The sequence below is a fragment of the Schistocerca americana genome, chromosome 1, assembly GCF_021461395.2.
Source record: "Schistocerca americana isolate TAMUIC-IGC-003095 chromosome 1, iqSchAmer2.1, whole genome shotgun sequence".
In the NCBI taxonomy this organism is placed as follows: Eukaryota; Metazoa; Arthropoda; class Insecta; order Orthoptera; family Acrididae; genus Schistocerca; species Schistocerca americana.
The window spans coordinates 1,095,223,293-1,095,245,822 of record NC_060119.1 but is presented as its reverse complement, the minus strand read 5'-3'; the positions used below and the strand labels follow the sequence as shown (position 1 = coordinate 1,095,245,822).

The 22,530-nt window shown below is 46.4% G+C and overlaps 1 protein-coding gene across 1 annotated transcript in view; it reads left to right on the top strand.

Annotated features, from left to right (window-relative positions):
• Positions 1-338: 338 nt before the first annotated feature.
• The window catches only part of LOC124596589 (acid sphingomyelinase-like phosphodiesterase 3b), a 164,526-nt gene continuing 142,334 nt past the window's right edge, over positions 339-22,530 (top strand). Inside the window, exon 1 of the mRNA XM_047135786.1 lies at positions 339-421. The gene's annotated coding sequence lies outside the window, so the exon portion shown is untranslated. The remainder of the gene's footprint in view (positions 422-22,530) is intronic.

Below are 22,530 nucleotides of genomic sequence, written 5' to 3'. Positions count from 1 at the left end.
ACGCTGAATCGTCTGCAGTACAGCGGTAGCGCTCCAGCCTGTTGCTGTACTTCCAGAGCAAGGCTGGCTGGTCTTATGAAGAGCGCAGAGAGAGGTTTCGGGCCGCAGTCACTTGACAGTCATTGGCGAACTCTCTCGTCGCGTAAGGAGAACTTTTCAAACAAGAGTTATGAAGGCGAGGAGCGGGGAACGGCTGACAGAGATTAAAGGGGAAGGGCCGAGCCAACTGGCAAAGAGCGCTACTGGCGCGCCCTCTGCGGGCGTCGTCTTGGCTCGCTTCCCGCTAGGAGCGCTACCGGCGGTCGCTCTGCGCACAACTGTCACACGGAGCTTTGTCACGTGAAGCGTCAACAAGTGCGGCAAAACGTTCATGGTGCTAGCTGGAAATGCCTGATATCGTTTCCCTTCTACGAAGTCAAGGGTGAGTGAAACAGGACTTTAGACCTTTGGAATGATATAGAGATTTATTAACTTACAGAATCAGTCGGTAGATAGGTCACTTCGTAGCAAACAGCCTCAACTTTCAGGTAAAAGTGCCAAGTGTCATTTTGGTTAAATGTAACTAACAGTTGTTAAGCGGCATGGATTCCACCGGTAACCAATTTTTTCTTATACTAGTTGCAGCAAATCTACTTGTAGGCAGCATAAATTGGATTTTTCACGTCGCTTAAATTAATGAAGCTCCAGAGAAAGAAATCCAGCGGTGTCAGGTCTGAAGAACGAGGTGGCCATGCGACTGGTCCTTCACGACCAATCAATCTACCTGGAAAGTGATTATCGAGGGAACCTCGAAAATTCTTTGAGGAAATTACGTGGTGCACCGTCTTGGTGGTAGTAAACCATCCCATATCGATCATCTTCATCTATCTGTGGAATTATACTACTGGATATTAAAATTGCTACACTACGAAGATGACGTGCTACAGACGCAAAATTTAACGGACACGAAGAAGATGCTCTGATATGCAAGTGATTAGCTGTTCAGAGCATTCACACAAGGTTGGCGCCGGTGGCGACACCTACAACGTGCTGACATGAGGAAAGTTTCCAACCGATTTCTCATACACAAACAGCAGTTGACCGGCGTTTCCTGGTCAAACGTTTTTGTGATGCCTCGTGTAAGGAGGAGAAATGCTTACCATCACGTTTCCGACTATGATAAAGGTCGGATTGTAGCGAATCGCGATTGCGGTTTATCGTATCGCGACATTGCTGCTTGCGTTGGTCGGGGTCCAGTGACTGTAAGCATAATATAGAATCGGTGGGTTCAGGAGGGTAATACGGAACGCCGTGCTGGATCCCGACGGCCTCCTATCACTAGCAGGTGAGATGACAGGCATCTTATCCGCATGGCTGTAACGGATCGTGCAGCCACTTCTCGATGCCTGAGTCAACAGATGGGACGTTTGCAGGACAACAGCGATCTGTACGAACAGTTCGACGACGTTTGCAGCAGCATAGACTATCTGCTCGGATACCATGGCTGCGGTTACCCTTCACACTGCTTCACGGACAGGAGCGCCTGCGGTGGTGTACTCAACGACGAACCTGGGTGCACGAATGTCAAAACCTCATTTTTTCGGATGAATCCAGGTTCTGTTTACAGCATCATGATGGTCGCATCCGTGTTTGGCGACATCGCGGTGAACGCACATTGGAAGCGTGTATTCGTCATCGCCATACTGGCGTATCACCCGGCGTGATGGTATGGGGTGCCATTGGTTACATCTCGGTCACCTCTTGTTCGCATTGACGGCACTTTGAACAGTTAACGTTACATTTCAGGTGTGTTACGACCCGTGGCTCTACCCTTCATTCGATCCCTGTGAAACCCTACATTTCAGCAGGATAATGCACGGCCACATGTTGTAGGTCCTTTACGGGCCTCTCTGGATACAGAAAATGTTCACCTGCTGCCGTGGCCAGGACATTCTCCAAATCTCTCACCAATTCAAAGTGTCTGGTCAATGGTGGCCGAGCAACTGGCTCTTCACAATACGCCAGTCACTACTCTTGATGAATTGTGGTATCGTGTTGAAGCTGCATGGGCAGCTGTACCTACCTCTACACGCCATCCAAGCTCTGTTTGACTCACTTCCCAGGTATATCAAGGCCGTTACTACGGCCAGAGGTGGTTGTTCTTGGTACTGATTTCTCAGGTTCTATGCAACCAAATTGCATGAAAATGTAATCACATGTCAGTTCTAGTATAATATATTTGTCCAATGAATACCCGTTTATCATCTGCATTTCTTTTTGGCGTAGCAGTCTCAATGACCAGTAGTGTAAAAAGGTTTCAAGAATTCCCAGGTACAGGACAATACCAGTGCCAGTTTTCTCCATGCAGAAGAAAGGGCCACGTATTTTCAATTTGCTAAAGGCACAAAACAAGTCAACTTTGGGCTGTCACGAACGTGTCGCAAGGTTGCATGTGGATTTTCGCCGCCCTTATTCAGCTGTTGTAGCTTTTCACCACGACATTCATGCGAAACGTTTACTCGTCGCTGGGGATTATTGTGTTCAGGTATGTCTCGTTGTCCTCCATCCAATGCAGCATTTCCGCACAGAACTGCCCACGAGCAACCCTATCTGTAACACTAATGTGCTGTGCCCTTGTGAACTCTACGTTTCCTAGTGTAAACGTCAGCGCAGTAATCACCACTCTTTTGTTCAATGCCAGTCTCTCGAGACGCACGTCGCGTGGATTTATGTGGACTACAGGCGAAACTCTCGTGGGCGACCTGGTGATTTATCAAGCCGCAGTGAACAACCCATCTCAACAAAATTCGCGTAGCAAGATTGTAAGCCTGCTTGGAGGTTTTTTTACCGTATTCGGTCCGAAATTACGACGATCAATTGTTGCGGAATTGGTTTCATGAAACCAAAACACACAGCGAGCACGTTCTGCCCCGGTGAAAGTAACCATTTAACTATGCACTTAGCCGGCGCTCCTGGTGGCTGAATCAGCCACTAATAATCTACTTGAATCAGATTTGCAGTTATTTGCTACAAAATAATGCATCTACCGTTTCTGAAAGTTATGTCAACAAATTGCTGATGTATTCCAAAGTTGTAAAGTCCTTATTGATTCAATCTCTATAGCTGTACACAGATTTCCAGATTTTTTACGGTTCATTTGACTATTTTGATGCAGCATTCCATGACTTTCTCTTCTGTGTCAACCACTTTATCTCATAGTAGCACTGGCGCCTTACTTCCTTAACTATATTTCAAAATATGTCTTCCTCTACAGCTTTTATCCTCAATAGTTCCCTCATCTTTCATGCATGTTGTTCTTAGACGTCCTAACATATGTCATATCATTCCGCTCTTCCTTGTCCACAGGTACGCTCCGACAAGTGACGGCAAAGCTTAGCGGTTCCTCTCCTGAAATATTCTGCATAAAATCTGCATTTTTCTGATCAGTCTACCTAAATGTAAACGTCCTTATATTGCACTACATATGAAAGGCTTCGATTCTCTTCCTTCTCGATTTTCCCACTGCTTACGATTCACGTTTATATAATCCGGTGCCCGGTGCATTCTCAGAAATTTCTTCCGATGCCCATATTTGAGACTAGCAGTCTTCAGTCTGGTACACCAGTAACCGTCAGGGATGTGGCATTAAAGTGAAAAAATGAAAAAAAGGTGAGTTGGAACTAAAATAGTGGCAACTATTTATTCACAACCGATACAAAAGAGTTACATGATTGCACCTGTTACTGTCATTCAAAGTAGTCACCAGCGTTGTGTAGAATCCGTAGCCAGCGATGTGGAAGGCGTAGTATACCGTTAGCCTGTTCTGTGGATGGTACGAATGGAGCGGTCTACTGCCTGTCGAATCTCTGGAACAATTCTGAGGTGAATGCCACGAAGCCAAAACTGAAACACCAGTCCAACGAATGGAGTCACTATGGGTCGCCGCAAAAGCAGAAAGTGCGTCAGAGCTCCATTATGGTGATAGTTATCGTGATTCTCGTGTATGACTGTGTTGGTGTTATCCTAACGCATTACGTTCCTCCTCGCCAGACCGTCAATGGACATTATTACTATTCGATTTTGGAGCATCACCTGCGACCAGCTTTGCGACAGAAGCGGCGACACTTTCTGCGCAACCCACACATCATTTTGCACGACAATGTGCGGGCGCATACAGCGCAAGCTGTGGCTGCTCTGTTCGGTCGATGGGACTAGGAAGTATTGTACCATCCTCCATACTCCCTGGACGTAAGTCGTTGTGACTTTGATTTGATTTCGAAGATGAAGGATCCACTTCGTGGCATTCGCTTCAGAACTGTTGCACAGATTCAACAGGCAGTAGACAGCTCCAATCGCACCATCGACAGATCAGGCTTTGCTAACGGTATACTACGCCTTCCACATCGCTGGCAACGAGTTCTACACAACGCTGGTGACTACTTTGAAGGACAGTAGCAGGTGCAGACATGTAACTCTTTTGTATCGGTTGTGAAAAAGTAGTTGCCACTATTTAAGTTCCAAGCCTCGTATTTTGAAGATGAATACAAACAGGTGACCCGTACTATTTGAAACGCCCGGCACGCAGCTGTTCAACTGTCATTTGTAAGAGGGCGTGCTGTAAAATAACGCCATCGAATTTTTTATGTGAAAACTTTCCAAGGTTTTTAAATAAAACAAGCGTTATCAACATTCTACATCCTAGTTATTTGCAAGCCCTCTACCACTACAGTGCTCCGAATTGTAGGATGTAACAAAGCGGTGTGTAACGCATCTATGTCAGTCCGTGAGGAACAACGTACTGTAATTGAGTTTCGAATTCGAAGAGTTCGCCAACGCATAGAACACACTGTCCCACAGCGTGACAATGATAGACCACACACAAGCCTAGCTACATCTGCAACAATCCAACACCTTGAGTTCACTGTCGTCGATCGTCCTCCATACAGTCCCGACTTGTCCCCATCCGATTTTTATTTGTTACCAGAACTTAAGGAACACCTTCGAGGACTTCTCTGTGAGAGTGATGAAGCGATGCAAAGAGAGGTGTAAGTTAAGACTCTTATGAACAAAGTCATTTTACAGTAGCGCTACAAGCAAACTGGTCTCTCGTGTGTTCTCCACCACGGTGACTATGTTAACAGAAGTTAATGCACTACTGGCCATTAAAATTGCTACACCACGGAGATGACGTGCTACAGACGCGAAATTTAACCGACAGGAAGAAGATGCTGTGATATGCAAATGAGTAGCTTTTCAGAGCATTCACACATGGCTGGCGCCGGTGACGACACCTACAACGTGCTGACATGAGGAAAGTTTCCAACCGATTTCTCATACACAAACAGCAGTTGACCAACGTTGCCTGGAGAAAAGTTGTTGTGATGCCTTGTGTAAGGAGGAGAAATGCGTACCATCACGTATCCGACTTTGATAAAGGTCGGATTGTAGCTTATCGCGATTGCGGTTTAACGTATCGCGACATTGCTGCTCGCGTTGGTCGAGATCCAATGACTGTTAGCAGAATATAGAATCGGTGGGTTCAGGAGGGTAATACGCAACGCCGTGCTGGATCCCAACGGCCTCCTATCACTAGCAGTCGAGATGACAGGCATCTTATCCGCATGGCTGTAACGGATCATGCAGCCACGTCTCGATGCCTGATGGGGAAGTTTGCAAGACAACAACCATCTCTACGAACAGTTCGACGACGTTTGCAGCAGCATGGACTATCAGCTCGGAGACCATGGCTTTGGTTACCCTTGACACTGTTTCACAGACAGGAGCGCCTACGATGGTGTACTCAGCGACGAACCTGGGTGCACGAGTGGCAAAACCTCATTTTTTCAGATGAATCCAGGTTCTGTTTACAGGATCATGATGGTCGCATCCGTGTTTGGCGACATCGCGGTGAACGCACATTGGAAGCGTGTATTCGTCATCGCCATACTGGCGTACCACCCGGCGTGATGGTATGGGATGCCATTGGTTACATCTCGGTCACCTCTTGTTCGCATTGACGGCACTTTGAACAGTGGACGTTACATTTCAGATGTGTTACGACCCGTGGCTCTACCCTTCATTCCATCCTGCGAAACCCTACATTTCAGCAGGATAATGCACGATCGCATGTTGCAGGTCCTTCACGGGCCTTTCTGGATACAGAAAATGTTTGACTGCTGCCATGGCCAGCTGAAAACGTCCGGTTAATGGTGGCCGAGCAACTATATCGTCACAATACTCCAGTCACTTCTCTTGATGAACTGTGGTATCGTGTTGAAGCTGCATGGGCAGCTGTACCTGTACACTCCATCCAAGCTCCTCAAAATGGCTCTGAGCACTATGGGACTCAACTGCTGAGGTCATTAGTCCCTTAGAACTTAGAACTAGTTAAACCTAACTAACCTAAGGACATCACACACATCCATGCCCGAGGCAGGATTCGAACCTGGACCGTAGCGGCCTCGCGGTTCCAGACTGCAGCGCCAGAACCGCGCGGCCACTTCGGCCGGCTCATCCAAGCTCTGTTTGTCTCAATTCCCAGGTGTATGAAGGCCGTTATTAAGGCCAGAGGTGGTTGTTCTGGATACTGATTTCTCAGGATGTATGCACCCAAATTGCGTGAAAATGTAATCGCATGTCAGTTCTAGTATAATTTATTTGTCCAATGAATACTCGTTTATCATCTGTATTTCTTCTTGGTGTTGCAATTTTAATGGCCAATAGTGTATGTAGACACGGAGAATGAAGAGTCTCACGTTAACAACGTTTGTTTTATTTGTAAAACATTAAGAGTTTTGCACAGAATATTCGGAGGCATTACTTTTCAGCACGCCCTTACAAAGCTACCTGTTTTGGTTTACATTATCATCATGGTATAAAAGTTCCAATAATTATCACACGTCATAGCATATCGATTCAGTATGGCTACCCATCTTGGTAACTAAATATATACAGAACCAACCATGTCTCCTTGCACAAAAGTGGTGTGTCTGATTTAAAATCACAGTCACGAGTGTGAGCCTTAAATTAAAAACAGGCTGAAACCTGTTAAGCGAAAATGACTGTGCGATGAACTAACAGTAGGCTTGAACAATGTAGGTTAGCTATCTTGAAAGACACAGATTAGCTCAAACCTAAAACACACGCTTACACTCTGCAGTAATCCCTACAATACAGCGGATAACCGCGAATGTTCGCAGTCGACAGACTACTATCCTCACAAAGCCTGTCTACCGGACGTGACGTCAATGACTAAGATCAAATAACTCCAATTTGCTGGTGCATTCCGTAGCCATTAGTAATATATTACAGGAACCTCACCCACCAAATCCGAGCGACGTGCTCCTCGAAACGGGCCGTTGCTTAGCTAGAGACAAAGAGGTTATACCGCGCTTTCGATTACATATCGAAACAGCGTAAAGGGTCAATAAATGTACATGCAATCCATTGATCCTCCTACAGCGACTGTGATGTGCTTTCCATTATGATCGGAGAGAGTACTGTTAATAACTTCCAGAAACAGAGATCATCGTATAGCGCTGAATACCTGTTTGCAGTACTCTGGTATAAGGGAGTACATATAGAAATTGGAAACGAACAGCTCTGAGTGATAATTCCACTTGGGACGTGGGTTCCTCAACAAGCAGATTCTGGAAATCCGTGCGAGATGGCGCTCTGGTAACAAGCTGTCCTCACATTCCCGAGAACGCGGTTTCAGGTCCCAATCATGAATTCCAGACGCTGATTTTCCGTTATTTCCCTAACCCGCTTAAGACAAATGCCGGAAAAGTTCCTTTCAAAAGGACAAGGACCATTTCCATCCGCAGCCAACTTGCCTTTCTTCTCTAACGACGCTGACTTCCATTAAACATTTACCTTTCTGTCGTCTTTTCTTTTGTGCTGTAAAATGAGAATGCAAATCTTGATGTTGTTCAGATTTACATCCGACGAGCGACCTTACGATTTTTTCTATGCTTCCATTCCAGTACTCTCTGTCAACAGTGTCTTAAAAACAGCAAGTTACGAACCTGGGACTGTAACAGACACGAAAAGCTTGTACCGTAATACTATGTTACCGGATTAACTTCATTGTTGTTACCATTATATTCACTACTACCACTGACACTACGAGACCTGCTACTACTACTATTACTAACGCGCAAGATGGGCGCTAAGGTAATAAGCTGTCTTCACATTCGGTAGGACGCTGTTAAATCTGCGTAACAGCAGCATTAATAGTACTGTTATACTAACAGTAGTCGTAGTAACAGCTTACTGACCATTACAATCCTACGTCTCTGTCATATTTGCCTTAAGTAACTGCTATATTGTGATTTTTCTCGTTCAGATAGAGAAATTATTAATGAAACACATAGTACAAATGGTCCAATGGGTCTGAGCACTATAGGACTCAACATCTGAGGTCCCCTAGAAATTAGAACTACTTAAACCTAACTAACCTAAGGACATCACACACATCCATGCCCGAGGCAGGACTCGAACCTGCGAGCGTAGCGCCCGCGAGGTTCCAGACCGTAGCGTCTAGAACAGCTCGGCCACACCGCCCGGCCATAAATGAAACATATGTGACTGTCAAAAGAGCAGTGCATGAAGCCCTCAACGATAATTCTAGTGGGATCTTACTAAAAACCTCCAACAAATCCCAAAGAACTTCTGGACGTATGTCAAGGGTGTCAGTGCCACCAAAGTGCCCCGACACTCTTGGATAACACAATGAATGACATTGAGCGTAGCAAAGTAAAAGCAAAAATGCTGAATTCCTTTTTCAGTTGTTGATTTGCGAAGCAAGATCCAGGATTACCGTCCCAGTTAAATTCTCACACTACTGCAAAGATGTGTGATGTGTGAAAAAGAGCTAAATTCGCTAAAATTTCACAAAGCCTCAGAACCTAACGCAGTTCTTATTAGATTTCATGAATAGGTTCTACTTATTTAGTCGGCATTTTGACTACAGTATCACAGCCGCCTACAGGTGGGTTAGTAGAAACCATATAATGACTGTGCGGCCATTCTGTTTAGATAGTTACATCATATTCTGAGCTCAAACGCAATGAGGCAAAGAACACAATGACGTTCTCCATCTAACGACATCCTCCATGACAGCTAACATGGATCCCGAAAACATTAGTTATCCGAAACCCAAATCGCGCTTTCCTTACATTACATCCTGAAAGTTACAGGAGAAGTCAGTCTGGGGTATTTAGTAATTTGTGACTTTAGAACACCGTTTTACAGGACATCACACCATCGCTTACTAACGAAAGTACGACCACATGGGGTATAAAATGAAATTTACGGATGACTTATGACTTTTTTGTTAAGGTGGAAAAGGATATATGCATATTATCTTAGATGGAAAGTCACCGACACATAAAGATGTACTTCAGATGTGCCACATGGCATATCAGTAGCAACCTCAGACTTTTTGCAGATGATGCAAAAGCACCATACTATGGCCGGCACGTTCACCGGATCTGACGTCCCCAGATTTCTTTCTGTGGGGAAAGTTGAAGGATGTTTACTATCGTGATCCACCGACAAAGCCTGACGACATGCGTCAACGCATTGCCAATGCATATGCGAACATTACGGAAGGCGAACTACTCGCTGTTGAGAGGCATGTCGTTACACGTATTTCCAAATGCATAGAGGTTGACGGACATCATTTTAGCATTTATTGAATTAATGTGGTATTTACAGGTAATCACGCTGTAACAGCGTGTGTTCTCAGAAATGATAACTTCACAAAGGCACATTTATCACATTGGAACAAACGAAATAAAATGGATTGTCTTCCAGCGACATAAGCTGCTTCGGAAGGCTTCGAACTTTTCCTCCGCGAATGATAAAAGATCCGTGCGTACCACTCAGTGGCCAATATCAATATATGTAGGGTATTATCCCTCTCCATCTTAAAATCGTGCTCGTACTATGGGATCGCTCGAGTGGAAGGGAACAGGCGGGAAGCAATATCTCTTCTACGTCAGAGCCATGTATTGCTGTCCTGTTCTCCCCCTCTGCTGGTCCTTTTGAGCGCAACGTGAGCGGAGATGGAAATATCCGTCCTCCATTCAGGTCACCTTCGATACGCTGCCGTCAGAATGGAAGCTCTTCCAGGCAAGTTCACGAGGAGAGAGCTGACTCCCCACCCCTGGCGAGCAGTTACCTGCCCGATTACTTTCCTGGACTGTTGTCAGCTTGGGCTACTGTTACTTTCACTTTCAGATGGCTTCGAAAGTTGTATATTTCGGGATTATCTGTCCTGTATTAAAAGCTGTAACTTCTCATTGTGAGGGACGATCAGTACACGTAGACCATGAAGAGAAAGGCAGCACATAATCAAATGTTCGGGGTATATATTTAATCGGGAAGACAACGACCTCGAAGAAATCTGCGTGACGCAAATTCAGTAACTGTGTGTGTAGTGTTTCGTTGCACATAGCAGACAGACTGTGCTTTTTCTCATCAGCACAATTCGATGCAGTCGGGCGTTGTCGTCCACGAGAATGAAGTCTGTGCCGCACGCGTCCCTGAAAAGACGCACATGTGGAAGGAGTACAGTGTCACAATGACGTTAAAGATTAGAAGGTCATTACAGTCATACAAAATTATGTTTCCCAACATCATAACACGTGCATCACCAGAACGATACACGTTCCAACCTCTCGCCCTCTTACGATGATACGTACAGCATTGTCGAACACGATAGTTTTGGTAGCCAGGTACTATGGTGTGGGGCGACATAATGTTGCGTGTGCGTACTGACCTCCAAACCCTTGAACACGGTTCACTCATCGGCCAACGCTGTTGCGACACTGTATTGAACGTTGTATTTGAAGAACCGGAAAATGAAGAGTGAATCAAGGAAAAGGAGTAGTGGAGACTTGCTATCTTTTAAAAATGAAAAAATGAATGGGAGAATCATTTTTTCTTTGTGCAAAACCGGAAAAATTCGAAATGTTTAATATGTGGCAGTATTCTCGCTGGTCAGCGGAAGTTTGGTATTGAACGCCATTATAATAAATCTCACGAGTACAGTTTATTGTCGGATTCTGAGCGGATGGGGAAATGGACTGAGCTTAAGAAGAGCGATCTGACGATACTAGATGAATCTGACGTAAGTTGCTGTTGTCACGAGAGATCTGCGACTTTCTTTCGTCATGTCTCTCATCTAACTGATTTAACATTTTATGTACCACTGTTTTCAATTTTTCAAGACGACAACAATGATAGCCCAGCGGTACGTGCAAGTTTAAGATTGCGCTTAATATAGCGAGAGCTGGAAAACCATTTGCTGAAGGTGAATTCATAAAGGAGTGCATCAATGACGCTGCTGATTTACTTTGCCCACTGAATGCAAATCAGTTTCGAGCTATCACTCTTTCTCGGCGGACTGTAAGTCGTCGTATAAGTACCACGGCAGGTGACGTTTACCATCATTTAAGGAGTGCAGTGCAGGAGTATATTGCATTTTCCATCGCACTTGATGAGTCCACATATATTTCAGACATCGTACAAACAGAGATTTATGTCCGTGACGTGGACACTGCTCTGCACATAACAGAGGATTTTTTAGATATGATGTCTTTAAAAAGCACGACCGCCGGCGTGAACATCCTAAAAGCGGTTGAAGAAGCTGTCGATTCAGCTGGCTTAAATTGGGAACGTTTGGTGTCAGTGACAGCAAACGGAGCACCTGAAATGAAAGGGAAACAAATGGAATTTGTTGGATTACTAAGAAAAAAGCCTCAGCGTACAGAAGAACCATTGTACAGCGGCCTCTGCATTTTGCACCAAGAAGTACTCTGTGCAAAGCAGCAAAACTGGGGGACGTCATGCAAGTTGTTATTCGGGCAGTTAATTATTAGAGATCCCAAGGGCTTATACATAGTTTCACACGCATTTAGCTGAAATTGGGGAAGAGTACGGTGACATACAATACTACAGTGAAAGCCGCTGGCTTAGTCTCGAATTTTTTGAGCTTAGAATACCAATAAATCAGTTTTTATAGGAACAAGGAAGGTACGATTTCAAGTTAGAAGATCTAGAGTGGGTTGTCGACCTTGCATTTTTAGTGAACATTACCGGACACATGAATGCATTGAACACAAGCTGCAATGAGAAAATTAGCTAATTTGTGAAATGGCTGAAAAGATGCAAGCTTTCACTAGCAAGCTTGAGCTGTGGGAACGACAGCTCTCGTCACGGAACGCACTGTATTTCCATACTCTGTCTACTGTGTGAGAACAGAATTGCAAAGAATGCTTCCGTGTTTAGTGCAATAAAAGAGGAATTTCTCAAGCGACTTGGGGATATATCATATTTATCCCAAGCTTATGAATGGTTCTCGAGACCATTTGCTGTTTCCGTAGATGACATTCATCCCAATTTGCAAATGGAATTAATAGATCTACAGTGTAATTCTCGTCTGAGAGACAAGTTCATTTTGGCAAGACGTGTAATAGACTCTTATCAAGACTTTCCACAGCAAGAGTTTCCTCGTCTCCATTGTGAAGCCGCGAAGATAATGTCAATGTTTGGTTCGACATACGTTTGTGAGAGATTTTCTTCTGTTATGAAAATTAATAAGTCTCCGTTAAGAGCAAACATCAGATATGAAAATTTACGTAACAGTTTGCGTTTGTCTGTATGTAGAAATAATTTTCCAGACATTAAATGTATTGTAAACTCCACCTGTGATAAGTAAATGAAACGTATCGTAGGTAACAGGTACTCTTTCAAAGCATGATTTTTTTAAGCACTCCTACTAAACTTATGCCTTCATTCAGTAAAGCAAGCTAGGAAACAAAACGCATTACAGAGGAAGGAGCGGAGAGACGGTATGGTGGGGAGGGGAGAGAAGCGGGTGGCCAGCTTGCCCCTGTGTGCAAGCAGAACACCTATTAAATGCACACGAGCACGTGCACCGCACACGTGCAGGATTCCTGCCCGCCAATGCTGTACTCTTTCCCAATGTGCGTCTGTTCAGGGGTGAATTACGCCCTGACCTCATTTCTATGGATGACAATGCATGAGCACATCGAACAGCATAGGCGGAGGAGTTCTTGGACCGACATGATATTCGGCGAATGGACTAGCATGTCCTTTTCTCCTACTTAAATCCCACAGGACAAAATCAGAGAAAGGTGTGGGATGCTTTAGCGAGACGTTTTGCAGCACGACCACAAGGACCGAAGGCCATACGACAGTTTTCAAGCACGATGGTGGAGGACTGGAACGTCCTACCAGAATAACTCGTTGCTGACCTTGCGGCCAGCATGGGAGTACATTGCATTGCTGTCCGCACTCATCACGCACCCTATTAAAAACCATGCTCCACCTGATAGCCAAATGACCATCATATATCGAGGTGACTTCACTGTAATTATTGCTCTAATGTTGAAATGTGTGTGAAATCTTACGGGACTAAACTGCTAAGGTCATCAGTCCCTAAGCTTACACACTACTTAACCTAAATTATCCTGAGGACAAACACACACACCCATGCCCGAGGGAGGACACGAACCTCCGCCGGGATCAGCCGCACAGTCCATGACTGCAGCACCTAAGACCGCTCGGCTGATATCGCGCGGCTGTAATTATTGTCTTTCAACAAAAGTCCCATTTCTGATGGTTTCTTTGCATATTACTTTCAGTTACCTTCTGTACTGTACTGTAGCAGTTCTTTCCAAATATTGTCCAAGTTTCATTAAGCTATATTATTTGACTTTAATACATCAAGTGAAACCTGCTTTCATCCTTAAATTTTGTACACCAGTGTATTTGTTTCAGGCTCTTCATCATGAATATTATTTGCGTTAAACAATATCTAGTGTGATATCATATATTAGCAGAACTTAAAAGGTGCCTGATCATATGTAAGATAAAAAATCCTCGCCATAATAACGTCAGATAAAATAAAAAGGCAAATACATTATAGTATCTAAACTGTTGGTCTGTCGTATGTTCATTACCTGGAAGTCATGAATATCTGGTTAGTTATATTACTTGACAAGCTGTCTTGAGCCCGTTGTGCATATTCCGTTTGGGTGTGGTCACGTCACGCTGTCTAGCGAAGTGTTTTTCGTCCTTGCGAACGGATCAATACAGGTCATTGTTGGTCTCACGTAGAAAAGTGCTCGCAATGGGTACATCAGTTCCAGCTAACGAGTGGCAAATACCAGTATCCGCATTAGGGGATTCCCTCCGGGGCAAGGGTAACGCTATCAGGAATGCAGATGGCGTGGCGTCAGCTAGTGCCACCCGCACAGCTGGACAGCCACACAGCGTGCCTCATCTCGGCGCGCCCGCGGGCAATCTGACCGTGGCGTCGCGTGCCCGTGACCAGTTTATCAGGTTGGCACGCCTGGCTGCTCGTTAAAGGTGCAGCCCCGCGGCGCCGGCGCTATCTGCAAGCGGCACGACCAGGCCTGCCACGCCACAGCACCGCAACAACTTCTTCAGTCTTATCGGCTTTCCGTGCGGAACACCGCATTAGTGCTGCCGCTTCTTTTGTTCGGGGCTGGATAAGCTAGCTACCCAGATAGCTATCTCCGATGAAACCAGTATCGATTTTGCAATGTGCACGCTTTCAGTCTATATTCCTCTTTAGTCGTAAGAGAAATCACTTGGTGGTGTCAAATAATGGTAGTGAAATTTTGCACAGTGTAGCGTAATAATTTGTGTCCATCTGGCGCTCGGGAGGCGATTTATTGAATGGTGTTGTAAAAATTTCGTCTAACTTAGCATCTTCCAGATCATGGCCGCTAAAAAGCTTTTAAGTTCGATCCAGGGGTAGGGACGTCAAAAAATCCCCTTACTAAAGCCCGATGGTCAGCTAATTTGTTGGCACTGACTCTCTAAAAGTCAAAATATTTCTCTCTGCACGCGATCTGTGATATTTGCAAATCTCTGCTAATAAGTATCAAGGACGACGGAAAGTTAATGTTTGAGAGTATTCCTACAGCATATATGCCAGTTAGCGAGAGTCCGATGCAGGTATGCTAGCATCGACATGTATGCAAGGTATTGGTGTGGAATTTGTGTCTTTCCGACGCGCGTGTGGTAAATGCGAAAATGTCAGCTGAAGCGACGGTATTACCAAATGCGCCCAATCGGGACCAAGCGCAGTTATATATCGATAGGAAAAGGAAGAACGTGTATATCTGTAGAAAACGACCGTTGTGGAATGGCATTTCAAGTTCCGTGCTGGCCGTTATTCGACACAAGACGCCAGTCGATCTGGGAGGCCAGCCTCATCCATTACGAATGGCAACAAGGTGGGAGGTTGATGATATCATCGGCTGACCAATGCATAGCAATTCGTGAGCTAGCGAAGGATATCGAATCAGCTTCGGTAGCGTGCAACTCATTACTCAGCAAGAGTTAAGCTTCCGTATGGTCTGCAGCAAGTGGACAGCTCAGGCACAGAATATCGAAGAAAAAGCAAGTTTTGAATAAAACAAATAGCGATAGCCAAGTGTGCAAGTCTTTGACCAGTTGCAGTCCGGTTTCACTTGCACAAGATGGAACTAGATAAAAAGCAAAGTGGATGGTTGTTTGCCTGAAGCACCTGATGCATCTCAATGTTGACGGCAAGGCGTTCCTTGAGTGCATTGTTGCCGGCGACGAAAGCTGGCGCCGCCAGTGGAATCTGAAGTCGAAAGCATCGTTAATGCAGTGGTCTGATCCATCGTCCCCTTGTCCCAAGAATTTCATGGTAATCCGGGATTACCATGTCCAATAGCTTATTGAATTCAAGGAACCTATATCTCCACCACTGGGGAACTGTGCTGCGCAATCTGGAGCAATTATGGTTTGCACAAGACGAAACTTCCGGGAAACTGCGACAAAAGGCTTCATGATAACGCACTTCCCCATATAGCACAAAGTCGTACAGCAAATGTTACGCCAACTTAAGTGGGAAACACTCAGGCACCTGCCTAATAGTCCAGATCTCTCCCTATGCGATTCTCACCTCTTCTGTCCGTTAGGAAAGGTCTTGAATGTTGCACAGTTCCTATTGGGCGAGAATGTGCATCAAGCAGTTATGGACTAATTCTCCCAGCGGGACACGGTGTTTTAACATAAGGGTATCTTCAACTTGGTGTGTAGGTGGTATGATTGCCTCAATGGTTGATTGGTTCATTTGGTGGAGGGGACCAAACAGCGAGGTCATCGGTCCCATCGGATTACGGATGGATCGAGAAGGAAGTCGCCCGTGCCCTTTCAGAGGAACCATCCCGGTATTTGCCTGAAGCTACTTAGGGAAATCTCGGGAAACTTAAATCAAGATGGCTGGACTCGGGTTTGAACCGTCGTCCTCCCGAATGCGAGTCCAGTGTGCTAACTGTTGTGACGTGGAAAAACAGCCAAGCCACTAGGAGGTGAAGCCGAAAGGCACGCGTTTAAGCTCACGCAGGCTGGCGTGAGGTCTGGAACAGTTAAAGGAGTTATACTAGCAAGGAAAGTACGTATCTGTTGGAATATTTAACTTTAATCCATAATTGGTGAACATGGGTCTGATGGTACATGCATCACAAGATAAATAGCAAATGATAATGGCGCCTTGCTAGGTCGTAGCAAATGACGTAGCTGAAGGCTATACTAACTATCGTCTCGGCAAATGAGAACGTAATTTGTCAGTGAACCATCGCTAGCAAAGTCGGCTGTACAACTGGGGCGAGTGCTAGGAAGTCTCTCTAGACCTGCCGTATGGCGGCGCTCGGTCTGCAATCACTGATAGTGGCGACACGCGGGTCCGACGTATACTACCGGACCGCGGCCGATTTAAAGGCTACCACCTAGCAAGTGTGGTGTCTGGCGGTGACACCACATTCCTCCCCCGCAAATCGGCGTACGGTTGTGTTATAAGGCTTCCGCCCGCCGTGGGGAGGACCCCATGTTGACGTATGCGACGAGGTGGGGAGCCTAACAACAGGCGAGGCTGTGCCACCCGCACCCTGCCATTCGGTCCGAGGGGACCTAGGAAACGCCTGAAAACCTAGTCCAGGGTGCACGCCAACATGCGGTGTATGCGCCCGTAAAGAGACAGGAGGGGCCGAAGAGTCGACCTCCATCGGGCCGGGGCACCCGACGGGCGAAGACGACATATGGTCCGGAGCGGGCAAGAGTTCCATGGCGGAGGACAACTGGTCACGGGAAGCGGTCGGCGGCGCGTGACCCAGGGAGGCGCCCGGCGGTTGCAGCGACGCGTCCACTGCGGGCGTCGCCGGCGGAAGACAGGCGGCGGCGGCGGCGGCGCGTCGCCATGGGGCAAAATGGAAGGCAGCGTCGGTAACACCTGGGGCTGAGGCGAGCCAGTAGATGGGTCCCCAGGGCGCTGACCGGACGGCACCGTCGCTGAAAGCAGACGGGGAGCGGCAGAACCCGTGCGACGACAGAGACGCAGCTGATTGAGATGACGACGCACCCCACCAGAGGCCCCCAAAACCAGATACACAGCGCGGCCAAGGCAGCGAAGAATGCGCCCTGCGAGCCAACGCCGTGAACCTCGATAGTTACGATAGTATACAACGTCGCCTGGGGCCAAAGCAGGTGTCTGTCGCTGCACAGGAACCTGATGCGTCGGATGTAGCAAAGACATCAAGGTTCGATGAGGACGACCGTGGAGCAACTCAGCCGGCGAGCGACCATCTCGGGGCTGAGAGCGATACGAGGACAAAAAGAGCAACAACGCGTCCTCCCAAGAATGCGACTCTTTTAACTTCAACATCTGGGACTTGAAAGTCCTGACCAATCGTTCGGCGGCACCGTTTGACTGCGGCGAAAAGGCGCGGACGTCAGATGTTGAATACCATTGGCATTGCAGAATGACTGAAATTCTGCGGACATGAATTGTGGGCCATTGTCGGAAACAATAGTCTGTGGAAGACCTTCAATGCAAAAAATAGCGGATAACGCTTGGATGGTGGCAGAAGACGTCGTGGAAGACATCCGGACAACAAAAGGAAAATTACTGAATGAATCGACCACAACCAACCATCGAGCATTCCAGAAAGGACCAGCAAGATCGATGTGTAAGCGTTGCCAAGGGGAAGTGGCTTTTGGCCATGCAAAGAATTTCCGCGGTGGTGCGGATTGGTGTTCGGCACACGCCATGCCAGAAGAGCAGATTTTCGTAATCGCAGTATCGATTCCGAACCAAGTACAGTGCTGACGAGCAAGTTGTTTCGTTCGCACTATACCCCAATGTCCTTGGTGGAGAAGCCGTAAGACAGAGGACTGTAACGAACGTGGGACCACTACCCTGGACTGATCATTATCAGAACACAACAGCAAAACACCACGTCGTACAAAAAGTCTCTCCTTGTGAGCAAAAAATCGGCGAACCAACGGATCCTCGATCCGTGACTTTGACAAGGGCCATGGCGTAGCAGCAGAACGCAAAACGGTAGCAAGGACAGGGTCAGCAGCTGTGGCTGTAGCTACACGACGTAAATCAATCGGAAACGATTCGACCACATCATCGGTTTCCGCATCAATGAACATGCAAGCAAGTTCGGAGGAATCGAATGCTCTATCCTCAGCAACAGGCAAACGGGACAACGCATCTGCGTTTCCGTGCTTAGCAGTGGACCGATACAAGATATCGTAGCGGTACTGCGAGAGGAAAATAGACCAGCGAATGAATTTCTGGGCTGTTCGTGGAGGTACAGGCTTGTTCGGATGAAAAAGCGAAGTCAAAGGTTTGTGGTCTGTGATGATGGTAAAGTGACGACCATACAAGAAATCATGAAACTTAGTAACACCAAATACGAGAGCCAAAGCTTCTTTATCGATCTGTGAATAATTTCTTTGCGCAGACGTGAGCAATTTGGACGCAAAGGCAATAGGGCGATCGTGCGATCCATCTTTGTGCGCAAGCATAGCACCGATCCCGAAATCCGATGCATCTACCATCAACAAAAGGGGTTTCTGGGGATCGAACGGCGTAAGGCAAGTATTGGAAAGCAACGCCGATTTCAACTGGCGAAAGGCGCGTTCGCATTCCGTCGTCCAGACGAACGGAACACCTTTACGGCGTAAGCGATGAAGCGGAGCTGAAATGGAAGAGGCGTGGCAGACATATTTATGATAATAATTTATTTTTCCCAGCACACTCTGTAGCTGCTTCAAATTCTGCGGCGAAAGCAAGCCTTGTATGGCACGGAGGTGCTCTGGACTGGGATGTATGCCTTGGGCATTGATTACATGGCCCAGTTAGGATAAGTCACGAGCAAAAAACACACATTTGTCCTTCCGCAAGCGAAGACCATTTTGTCGCAAGACCTGAAATAATATTCTGAGATTGGCTAAATGTTCTTCTTCCATCTTTCCGGAGATCACAATATCATCCAGATAGTTTGCTGCAGTAGGGACCGACGCACAAACAGTTTGTAGATATCGCTGAAATAATGCAGGGGCAGATGCACACCCGAATGGCAGTCGTTTGAATCGGTACAAACCAAGATGCGTGTTAACCACAAAAACGCGCTGGGATTCTTCGCCCACCGGTATTTGCAAGTACGCATCTGATAGGTCCAACTCCGAAAAATATATACCCGGGCACAGTTTGTCAAAACGATCTTCTGGGCGGGGTAAAGCAAAAGTTGCAGTCATTAGTTGGGGATTCACTGTTGCCTTGAAGTCCACACAAAGTCTCAATTTTCCGGAAGGCTTTTGCAAAATTACTAAGGGTGTTGCACAGAGAGAAGCCTCCACACCTTGTGATTCCAAATCGTGTAATGTTCTTGCGACCTCATCACGCCATGCGTGGGGAATATGGCGCGTTCTGAAAAATTTCGGTTGCGCGTTTGCTTTCAGTCCCAAACGTGCGTTATAGTTCTTAGCGCAACCAAGGCCCGGTGCAAAAATGTCCGAAAAGTCTTCACATAGACGAGAAACACTGTCTGAAGGCACAGTCTGGTTCACTGATAGGACCTGATTGACTATAGACAAGTTTAACAACTGAAATAAATCTAAACCAAACAAGTTCGCTGCAGAAGAAGAACGAAGGACGTACAAAGACACAAGTTTTGTTTGTCCCTTGTATGTTGCAAGAAGGCTGCACTGTCCTAACACATGGATTGCTTGTCCTGAATAACTACTGAGCTTAACATTTGCGGCACACAACGGAGGTGTGCCCAGCTGTTTGTATGTGTCGTGATTGATCAGTGAAACTGCAGCTCCGGTATCGAGCTGGAATGGAATCACCTTGCTGGTAATGTCCAAGTCTACAAAAAGTTTATTGTCCTGCTGACGACAAGAGCGACTTTCCCGTGCAACGTGAACTGACACTGGTACAGAATCACTTGTGACCAACCATAGTGCTCAGAGCCATCACTTGCGACTTGACGGGATTTCCGGCGATGTCGACGCACACTATTTGTGGGACGATCACAGTCACTGTTAGAGAGAGTAGCACCGGGCAGAGTGGCATGAACTACATGAATTTCCATAGGCGAAGTGTCGCGAGCCGGAGTATCCTTGGTTCGATTCCGATTCCGGCGTGAAGCAAAGGGCCTGGAATGGGTGTGAGTGTCCGTTCTGAGCTTTTTCTGGCAAACACTTGAACGTGTCCTTTTTTATTACAGAAAAAGCAAAATGCCTGGCGTGACGGTCAGTTCTCACGCGAATGTCTAGTAGCACACCGCGGGCATGATTTTAGCACTGCATTTGCTCGCTTGCGCAGCACACGTGGCGGAGAGCCTGGTGGCAGCTGCGCGGACAGGCGCGAGGGCTGATTACTGGTCTGCGCAGCTCGCCCGGCGGGGCTGTTGATGTGACACATGGCTGGCGAAGCTTCAAATGATTCCTGAGCAAAGTCAAGTGTGTCCTGCCGATCCAATATAGCTATCACTTGTTGAAGGGAGGGATTGACTAGTTTCAAAATCTGTTCCCGCATACGAACATCAGAAACGTTCTGTGCAATAGCATCACGTACCATAGTATCTGAATAAGGGAGTCCTCATTGACACTCAAAAGCACAATCCCTAGTAAGGCCTTGCAAAGTTGCAACCCACTCCCTATTAGTCTGACCGGCCGTACGTTTTGTACGAAAGAAGGTATACCTTTTTGCAACTACATTGACTGATTCTTTGAAATATGTATCTAATGCAGACAAAATTTCGTCGTAGGACAGAGTTGCTACGTCGCGTCGGGGAAACAATTTGACTATCACACGGTACGTGGTCACTCCGTTGCATGCCAACAAAAAAGGCTGCCGCTCGTTACCTTGAATTCTGTAGGCGGCGAGATGGAATCCTAATTGGAGTGACCACTCCGTCCAGCTTTCCAGTGCCGCATCAAAAGGACGAAAAGGTGGTGCAACTGCGTGTTGCGGCTGCGGTAGCGGTGGAGCGGCGGCTGCCGCATCGTTTTGCAGTGCGCGTTGACCCTGGACGAGCTGTCCAAGGGCATCTAATAAGGCCTGCGTCTGCTGATTCTGTAAGCGATAAAATTGGGACAGTACATCTGGAGATTGTGGCAAAGCCATGACACAAGTAAATCAGTCTGTAGAGATACGAACGCGATTTAGCTCGTCGCCATTTGTTGTGACTTGGCAAGACAGCCAAGCCACTAGGAGGTGAAGCCGAAAGGCACTCGTTTAAGCTCACGCAGGCTGGCGTGAGGTCTGGAACAGTTAAAGGAGTTATACTAGCAAGAAAAGTATCTGTTGGAATACTTAACTTTAATTCATAATTGGTGAACATTGGTCTGACGGTACATGCATCACAAGATAAATAGCAAATGATAATGCCGCCTTGCTAGGTCGTAGCAAATGGCGTAGCTGAAGGCTATGCTAACTATCGTCTCGGCAAATGAGAACGTAATTTGTCAGTGAACCATCGCTAGCAAAGTCGGCTGTACAACTGGGGCGAGTGCTAGGAAGTCTCTCTAGACCTGCCGTGTGGCGGCGCTCGGTCTGCAATCACTGATAGTGGCGACACGCGGGTTCGACGTATACTACCGGACCGCGGCCGATTTAAAGGCTACCACCTAGCAAGTGTGGTGTCTGGCGGTGACACCACACTAACCACAGCGTCATGTTGCTCGGTTTGCCTCAGTGTTCACCGCTATTTTACCTGACTGGCATAAAGACTCGAACGGAAACTTTTTAATTCCTATTATATTAGCTCCAACGGGTAAACATCTGAAACTGTTCGAGTTTGCTTTTAAGTAAAATCAACTGCTTAAGAGTGTATTAACCAATACATTAAAGACACAGTCCTGATTCAACACACAATTACTTTCAACTGCTGGGAAGAAAGAACCAGTTTTGCTCTAACTGAGGATGGTGTATTGTGAATACACGTTCACTGCACTTTGTATTTTCCTAGCCGACTTTAACTATTTCAATTAATTCTTATTCGGTTTTAATAATCAGTAAAACTCTTGGCCTGGCACAAAATAAAATACGTACGTACGTATACACTGGTAAACAACTCTGTATCACATCATCAAAATGTTCAAATGTGTGTGAAATCAGTCCCTAAGCTTACGCACTACTTAACCTAAATTATCCTAAGG